The sequence below is a fragment of the Pongo abelii genome, chromosome 10, assembly GCF_028885655.2.
Source record: "Pongo abelii isolate AG06213 chromosome 10, NHGRI_mPonAbe1-v2.0_pri, whole genome shotgun sequence".
In the NCBI taxonomy this organism is placed as follows: domain Eukaryota; kingdom Metazoa; phylum Chordata; class Mammalia; order Primates; family Hominidae; genus Pongo; species Pongo abelii.
In genome coordinates, this window is record NC_071995.2 from 91,689,060 (window position 1) to 91,697,669 (window position 8,610).

General features: G+C 41.4%; 1 long non-coding RNA gene across 1 annotated transcript; it reads left to right on the forward strand.

Moving 5' to 3' along the window:
* Positions 1 to 215: 215 nt before the first annotated feature.
* LOC103892108 (uncharacterized) lies at positions 216 to 8,256 on the forward strand. The gene is made up of 3 exons (XR_656334.4): positions 216 to 920; positions 1,840 to 1,969; positions 7,266 to 8,256. It is a non-coding gene; the product is annotated as an uncharacterized LOC103892108 (long non-coding RNA).
* Positions 8,257 to 8,610: the final 354 nt, after the last annotated feature.

Here is an 8,610-nt window from a genome sequence, read left to right on the forward strand (position 1 = left end):
GCCTGCATTCAAAGTCTGGCTCTGTCCACAGCTAGCTGTTGAACCTGGGGCAAGGCACCGATTCACTGGGTGCCTCAGAGTATAAGAGAGGGATAATAATTGTATCTTCTGTACAGGGCTCTGGAAAAGGTTAAATGGGGTAAAGTATGTCAAATGCTTGGAACGGAGCCTAGAATATCACAAGCACAGTAAATCTTGGCCACTATTACGTAGACAAGATCTCAGGAGCAGGCATAGTTTGTGGGGGTGGGAGCATCATGAGCTAGGTTCAAACACACTGAGTTTGAGACATCTAGGGAACCACAGAACAAGTTCTGGGCTGGAGATGTAGATTTCATTTGAGAGCTGCCAGCAGTAGAGATGGTAATTGAAGCCATGGGAATGGAGGCGATTGTCCAGGGAGTGTAGGTAAAGTGAGAATAGATAAGTGCCAAAGGGCACAGTCTGGGTATGTCAACATTTAAGTGACAATTTCAGAAAGAGAAGCCAAGGAGGAAACCAGAGAAAAGCAGTTGGAGAAGCAAGAAGGCAGCCAGAAGTGGTCCTGGTACAGCTGTGATGGGGAGACAATGACGAAACAGCAGGAACTGGCACCGAGAGTTATTGGTGTAGCTTGGGCTCTCCCCTCATCATCCTCTCCAGCTGGGAGTCATGCGACAGAAGCAAGAAGCCTGTCTCAGCACATGTGTAAAAGAGCAAACTCCAGACACCCACGTCTGATCTGTGCTGACCCACAAGCGTGAGGTGGCCCACCTTGGTGACTGGAAATGACACCATCCAATTTTTCTGGCCGCTATGTTGCACCCTTGATTTTTTCCTTCATATGACAGACTTCACAGCAAATACTCCTACTGAGTCCAAACAACCGCTACGATTGAGAACAAGCATGAATCCGCCACCCACCTTCTCCTGGAAATAAGGTGATGTGTAGCTTCCTCATCTCCTTTCCAGTGTCCACAAACCCATCTGAGTACTTGCAACTTCAAATTTTTCTTTTTTTTTTTCTGTTACAGACACTGATTCCAGAAGAGTGTTCCATATGCTATGCTTTTTTAAATTTATTATTTATTATTTTTATTTTTTTGAGACTGAGTCTCGCTCCGTCACCCAGGCTGGAGTGCAGTAGCACAATCTCAGCTCACTACAACCTCTGCCTCCTGGGTTCAAGCGATTCTCCTGCCTCAGCCTCCTGAGTAGCTGGGATTACAGGCACGCACCACCACACCCAGCTAATTTTTGTATTTTTAGTAGAGATGGGGTTTCACCATGTTGCCCAGGCTGGTCTCAAACTCCTGACCTCAAGTAACCTGCCCGCCTTGGCCTCCTAAAGTGCTGGGATTACAGGTGTGAGCCACCGCGCCCGGCCCATATGCTAAATTTATTAGAACCCCCAAGCCTGGCCAAAGGCCTCACTCCTAAGATTCTGGTGGCGATGCCAGCATACGCTGGGCTCAGAGGAGGTCTTCAGATACCAGGAGGATTACTCTAATTCAACGCAGAAATGTTGTGAAACTGCTTTATATTCTGTCTAGCACAAGCAAGTGGGGGTTACTATTTTTATAATCATTATAGAGCCTTCAACTACATAATTTTGGGAAGTGGTGATAAAAAACAGAGTACTTCTCCCTTGAATTCTACCACCCCCAAACTTTCATTAACATCCAATTAATTTTCTTAGAAAAGTTCAGCATGAAACTCTCTGCAGCACTTTGGCACAGTAGTATCTATGCATCTGGAATGACCAGTAATTTCTTATCCTAGGGAAAAAAATTACTCTGTCAAAATGAATCTTTTAGCCTAAGATGAACTGGTTCCATTTCTCATTTCTCTTTTCTCAAGGTTATTGGGTTGCTGAACTCCCATGAACCAAAAAGAAAACACTGAATGGTATCCAAACCAGCCTGGAAGGGACAGCGAGAAAAGCCAGAACCAAGGCTGACCAGCCTGAATGCTGGTAAATGTTATCAAGGTAACAACTTCTCATGTATCGGTATGTGACCAATAAAAAGGGAATGTGCTTGATTAGCGAAAAGAATCTCCATGAAAAATAAGGCATATTAGCATGATGAGTTTATTATACAGCAATAACATAAACGGCAATCCACTCTCGTAGAATATTTGTGTTGAAATTAGGAAATGGCAGCAGATTCAAACACAAGAGCTAATGGAAGCCCTAAATATAGATGATATTCCATCTGGCTGCCAAGAGCCTGCCTCAGCACATTAACCAGAAGACCAAACCAGAGAAGGGAAATAGCTTTTGAAAGTGCAAAAGAGAAAAGAGATTCACTTAGAATTTTATCTGGTAAAAAAAAACATCTAGTCACAGGATGAGGAGTCATCCATTTCATGGACTATTTATGACTCAGATGTTAATTCAGATGCTGTCTTTAAATACATGGAGAGAAGAGAGAAATTTTCCCCGTTTACTTAGGCTTGAAAGAGTTTTGTTGAAGCAGGTAGCTCACAGCTGGTAAGTGGCATTCAGTTGTTTAAAATAATTTATATGATTTGGCTTTCATATTTGCTACATTTGCGCAATAAACAGAGCTGCTGTTTTGATTCCTCCAAAACCGTTTTAAACTCTAGCACCATGGGGACCATGTACCCTTAGCATTTTGCAAGAGTTATACTTTGCACTAAATGAACAGCAAGCCTGTGTTTACAAAACAAAATTATTTTTTTCCAGTTTCAGTTTTGCTTATTAACAAAGTAGATATTTCTCAAGTCAAAATTTCTCCTTTGTTTATGGTTGGAGCTCTTGGCCCTGATGAAAAAACAAAAATCCACTGATGAGTACAGAAAATCACCACCATGCAGAAATCTCTCTTTACAACAATCCTGTGGCTCACAGAGCCATCATGATTGCCAATGTCCTCGTAGAAAGTCAACAATAGCTATTTGCAGTTGATTTGGTTCCTCTGTTTAGGAGATTTTTTGTAGCATAAATAGATTACAGTGTTTGCAAAAATGTGCATTTATGGTTGACCCTTATGCTTCTCAGAGTCTGTTTGGAGTACTAAGCATGCTATCCTGGGTGTGTTGATTTCTCTTTGTGCAAACCCTGCTGAAAACCAAGGGCAATCAACGGTATGAAGAAAGTTTAATTCAGGACCTGGGTTGATAGAAATTACCTCTGGGTCTAAGGTCAGGGATGCTTTAGTCCTCCTTGTTAGAATATCCAGGGAAACCCTAACTCCCAGATATTAATCAGATCTGTAGAATCTGATTAAAACCTTCCAGTGGCTTAAAACCTTCCAGTGGCTCTGAATTACTCTTAAATAAAACTCCTTACCCTAGCTGATAACACACTATACAATCTGACCTCTGTTCAGACCTCACCAGACCTGTTATGCGCTGTTTATCCTGAGGCCTCTCACCTTGACCTGCAGAAGGCGGTCTTCTCCCTTTGTCTTCACATGACCTTTCCTCTGTGTGTAACTGTGTCCTAATCTCTCTCTTCTTAGAAAGACACCAGTCTTATTGGGTGAGGGCCCACCCAGAGGACCTCTTTTTTGCCTTAATTACCTCCTTAAAGGCCCCATATTCAAAGACAGTTACATTCTGAGGTACTAAGGGTTGGGACGTCAACATATGAATTTTGGGGGGCTATAATTTGCCTATTCTGCACATTTCATATAAATGGAATCGAACAAAATGCGGCCTATTGATTCTGGCTTCTTTCACTTAGCACAACGTTGTCAAGGTTCATCCAAGTGGTAGCAGGTATCAGTGACAGAGCAGAAGCACCGTCATCTTGGACAAACATCGCCATTTCAAGTTCCAGCTCCCTTTCTAATCTCAGGCATTTCAAGGAAATCACTTCTCTTCTAACAACAAGCAGCCAGAAAGAGCAGACAGTAAAACACAGATGAGACAGCTCAGGCACAGAAGGTGGGGGGAAAGTCTCTTGGGTAACTGCCAAACTTCACACTCATACAATGGGCCCCAGTAAAACAGTGGGCCCTAATAAGCACATCCCTTTCCCTTTAGGTACACTAAGATAGGGAAGCTAAAAGCAGGCTTCAGTATGCCTGCAGCTGCAAAAAAAAAAAAAAAAGGATGGAAACAAACACAAAAACTCCCTCCCAAATAAGCAAGACAAAGAAACACAGAAATATTCTGAGCCTGCGATAAGCTCTCCTGCCCTAAACACTTAAATACTCTTAGTCTGTAACAGAGAGTGCCTCTGACCTAATTCAGCCAGAAGCCACTCCCGGGTTTATTCTCCAAAATAAACCTGTCTTTAACTGTGAAGCCACTTTTCATGTTTCTTTCTTCCTTATTCAACTCTTACTATCAGTACTTTATTCTTTTTTATGACTGAATAGTATTTCATGGTACGGCTCTATCACATTTTATTTATCCATTCCTCAGCTGACAGAGATTTGGATTGTATCCACTTTTTGCCTGTTATAAATAATGTTGCTACAAACGTTTGTGTACAAGTTTTTGTATGAACATATGTCTTCAGTTATCTTGAGTATATACCTAGGAGTGGAACATTCTGGTTCATAAACACACATAACTTTGTGTTTCCCTTTTTGAGGACCCACCAAACTGCTTTCCCCAGCAGCTGCATCATTTTACATTCCCACCAGCAATATATGAGGGCAGGGCATGTTTCTAGAGATTAGATAATCACAAACGAAGGGCATTGTCCTTTATAGCCTGCTGAAGTTCAAAAGAGAGAGGAAGAGATGTTCAAGTAAGGAAGAGATGTTTTATTAGGAATATGAAGGGTTCACAAAGTCCCGCTTACTCGTTTTCAGCCAACTTTGCCATGGCATTATTTAATTAGCATTTTCACCTCATCTTCAATCTTAACATGAATAGCCTGGGTCTCAAGGCCATCTTTTCCCAACCAGTACAAGCACCTTCGAGACAGCATTCAATATGTGTCATTTTATTTCCTATTTAATAGGGAAAATTAGGTCTTGCTTTGCCCTCTCAGCTTTATTCCTGGAAATACACTTTTCAAAAAGTAGAAAGTTCAGTCTTGCTTTAAACCACCGAGCTGCCTGAATGGATTTCATCCATTATTTCAGGCTTTATTTTAAACTTTGCTTTTAATAGGCACAGAACAAATGCATATTTTAAACTTTTGACTCAGGCAAATTTTATATGTCCAAAAGACTCTTGGAAGTTAAGCAGACATAAGGGGTTCCGTGTGTGTGTGTGTGTGTGTGTGTGTGTGTGTGTGTGTGTGTGTGTATGTAGCACAGAATGAGGGGCACATGCTGCCAATTTAGTAATTAATTATCAACTAACAGAAGGCCACTACCTATACTGTCTGTGGCAACCAGAGCCTCACCACACTGACACAAAGTTGCTGTGCCTCCTTGACAGAAAGTAACACAGATTGCCATCAATGGATAGACAAAAAAAACTCTGAATCTATGGTTATATGTGTGCAGCTTACAAATGGAGTAACAACAAATAGAAGAAATATATTTACAAATGAAAATGAACCTGCATTTACTTACTCACTAAAACTGTTTTTTTTCTTCTCATCAAAGATTTCTCTATTCATGCTACTCAACATCCCAAAAAGAATCAGCATAAGGCCACAAACTTAACAAAATTCCTTCTCCTGTTCATAAAACTCCTGTCCTGACTCCAAGTTCATACCCTAAATAAACAGGCAAGCCTGTGCTCTGCACCCTGAGGAGCAGTTTCCTAGGCTTTGTCCTTTCAGAGAGCCCATTTCCAAGGAGAGGCCGTCCATCTACCCAGCTTTTCTCAAGGCCATGTAGCTCCTCTCCAAAGACAGCCATCCCCAGTGGTTCAGTTGATCCTGACAGCTGCACCTACAGAGAAAGAAGGGAAGAGAGATGGGAGAGGAAGAGCTCCCAGGAGTCAGGATGCAAGGTGAAGCCAGCTGTTGATCAGCAGTCACTCAGCAGCTAGACCAGGTGACACTCTCCTTCTGCAGGCTGTAGGCTGTGAGAGTGTTCTGAGTGATAGCTCCCGTGCAGCATGCCAGCTTCGGCAGGGCGTCCTATGGTAAGCCCTAAAATGCAGAGGGAAAAGAATAACCAAGTGGAAGTGGGTTGTCGCGCCATCTATCAGAGACAATGCATGTGACAATGCTGCTACTAAATGAATGAAAAACTCTTTGTAAACTCAAAGTTTGTGGTTCTCAAACTTGAGCATGTATCTTTTTTTTTTTTTTTTTAAATTAAAATGCTGATTTACTTGGCCTTCTTCTAGAAGTTAGATTCATTCGGTCTGGGGTAGGACCTGAAAATTTGCATTTCTAACACTGCATTTCCCAGAGGATCTGCTACTGTGGGTCAGCGGCCACACTTGGAGAACTACTTGCTAAAACACAGGATCCATGTCAGCTGAAGCTATAATGGGCAATCATGAGCCATGCCCAGACTGAGCAGTAAAAGGAAACAATGTTACTGTCTAAAACAAGCAAGAAAATAATAAAATATTTAAAAATAACAGAATATATAATGCTTGAGTTGCCAGTAGCAAAGTGTTAGGATTAGGTCCTTGAAGTCGGAAAAAGCAAAGATTAACTAGACATTTTTGAACAAGCCCTGTCCTCTAACTCAGCAGAAAGGAAGAGACGGAGACCAACTCCATCATCCCCTCAGTAAACCATTGGCCCTGGAGCGTTGGCTTTCCCTCTTCACAGAGAAGGAGTTCCATCTTCTAACTCACACAGAGCAGGGAGAGGATAAGAGCTGAGGAAATGCTAACAGCCCTCGGCTGGTCACTGTCTCTACTAGTAGTGCCTCATATGGGTATAAGGCTTTATGGTTTTGAAAAGCTTTCCAGTGATCAAAACAATGTGACATGGGTGAAGGAACAGACAAATGGACCAGCTGAACAGAATAGAGGGCCCAGAAAAAGACCCGCCCAAATATAGTCAACTGAGCTTTGACAAAGGAGCAAAGGCAATACAGTGGAGAAAGGACAGTCTTTTCAATAAATGGTGCTGGAACAACCAGACATCCACATGCAGGAAAAAAATAAACTAGAATCTAAACCAAGACCTTACATCTTTTTCACAAAAATTACCTCAAAACGGATCAAAGACCTAAAGGTAAAAATGCAAAACTGTAACTGGTGACAGCCAGAAAGAAAAAAACAATAATTGAGTGACTGCTAGTGCCAGCTATCAAGTTAAGTACTTTTAATAGCTTATCGCATTGATTCTAAACTCTGTACACAATGTATTATTCCCAAATTACAAATGATGACTTTTTTGCCAGTGATAAAGCATAATTTCTCTATGTTATTCCCTATAGAATCTGGAGCAGAAGCCTCACTCTTCTATCAAAAGGAGAAGAACCTGAAGAAAACACTTCTCTTCCTTCTCTCTGCCTAGGGGCAGTGACCCTGAATTCAACCACCATCATCCCTTCCAGACACCAGAGTGGGGAGTCCCACAAGGCAGAAGGTGCCCCTGTGACCCATCCACTTCTCTTCCATGTTCTTTACCTCCTTGCTCAGGAAGCCATAAAGTTGAGCTGAGTAGAAGGTGAATTTCATTGCAAAGTTTACACAGACTCTGCTGAAGGTTCATGAAAACACTACTGAATATGTTACATACCACCAATGCTCACAGCACATCCTGTGTTGGAAGTGATACTTTTCCATTGCCAGTAACCCTCCTTTTGTCCTAGGAGCTCACTGAACAGCTAAAATCAGGTGGTATTTTTACATGGAACATGCAACGTATTAAGTCCTTTTGCTCAGTGACCCAAAAAGGAACTAAACGGTACCCAGACTAGAAATCAATGTCAAATTATTCAAATAAATTCCACTTAAAGAATGGTGGCTTGGGAAGCGCTCAGCCAGAAAGAATTCTCCCAAGATTAGTTTACTGTGAAGTAGAAGGGAAGAACGTTTTAACTTTGGTTGGAAATCTGATGACATTACATAGAAGGTGATGAAACATCCTCTAAGAAACGGTTCTGATCCACTGTATGGCACCCTCCTCTCACATTCTCCCATTTTACCCACTCAAGAAGTTCTTTTACAAGAGGCTAAGGAAACCAAGCAATATAAGATCTAATAAAAACTGAGTGCTGGAAATGTGTGGGGAGAAATCCGTAATTAAACTGAGCAATTAACTCCAGAAAGTTAACTGGGGCCAACTCTGACACTACCATAAAGTTATAAAATCTCCAGCATCTCATTTCTTTGTCCCTTTACCCAATTTCCCCTCAAATGTAAGCCTCTCTTGCTCTCTCCTCTCTTCTTCATATTTAATAAAACTGTTTGCCAGAAAGGAAAGAATCTTAGGTTAGTCATTTACACTTTAGTGTGAATTAAAGCCAGTGTGTCAACTCTCACAGGAATGAGAATTTCAAGCCATACTTCTAATTGTGGAATCGCTGTCATTGAATTCTTTTAAGGGTATTTCATGGAACAACTAAATATAAGGAAGAGGAGAGAAACTGCCCAAGTCTGCCTATGCCTAAAGTCAGCCTTAAGTTCAATCTTGAGGGTGAGAGCTTTCAGCTGCCACTCCCAATTGAAAGTAAATTCAGATTAATTCCTAGATGTTGAATGAAAGTTATAATTTATCCTTTCAGGGATCTACTGGTTTTCTTTTCTTTTCTTTTCTTTTTTTTTTTTTTAGACAGA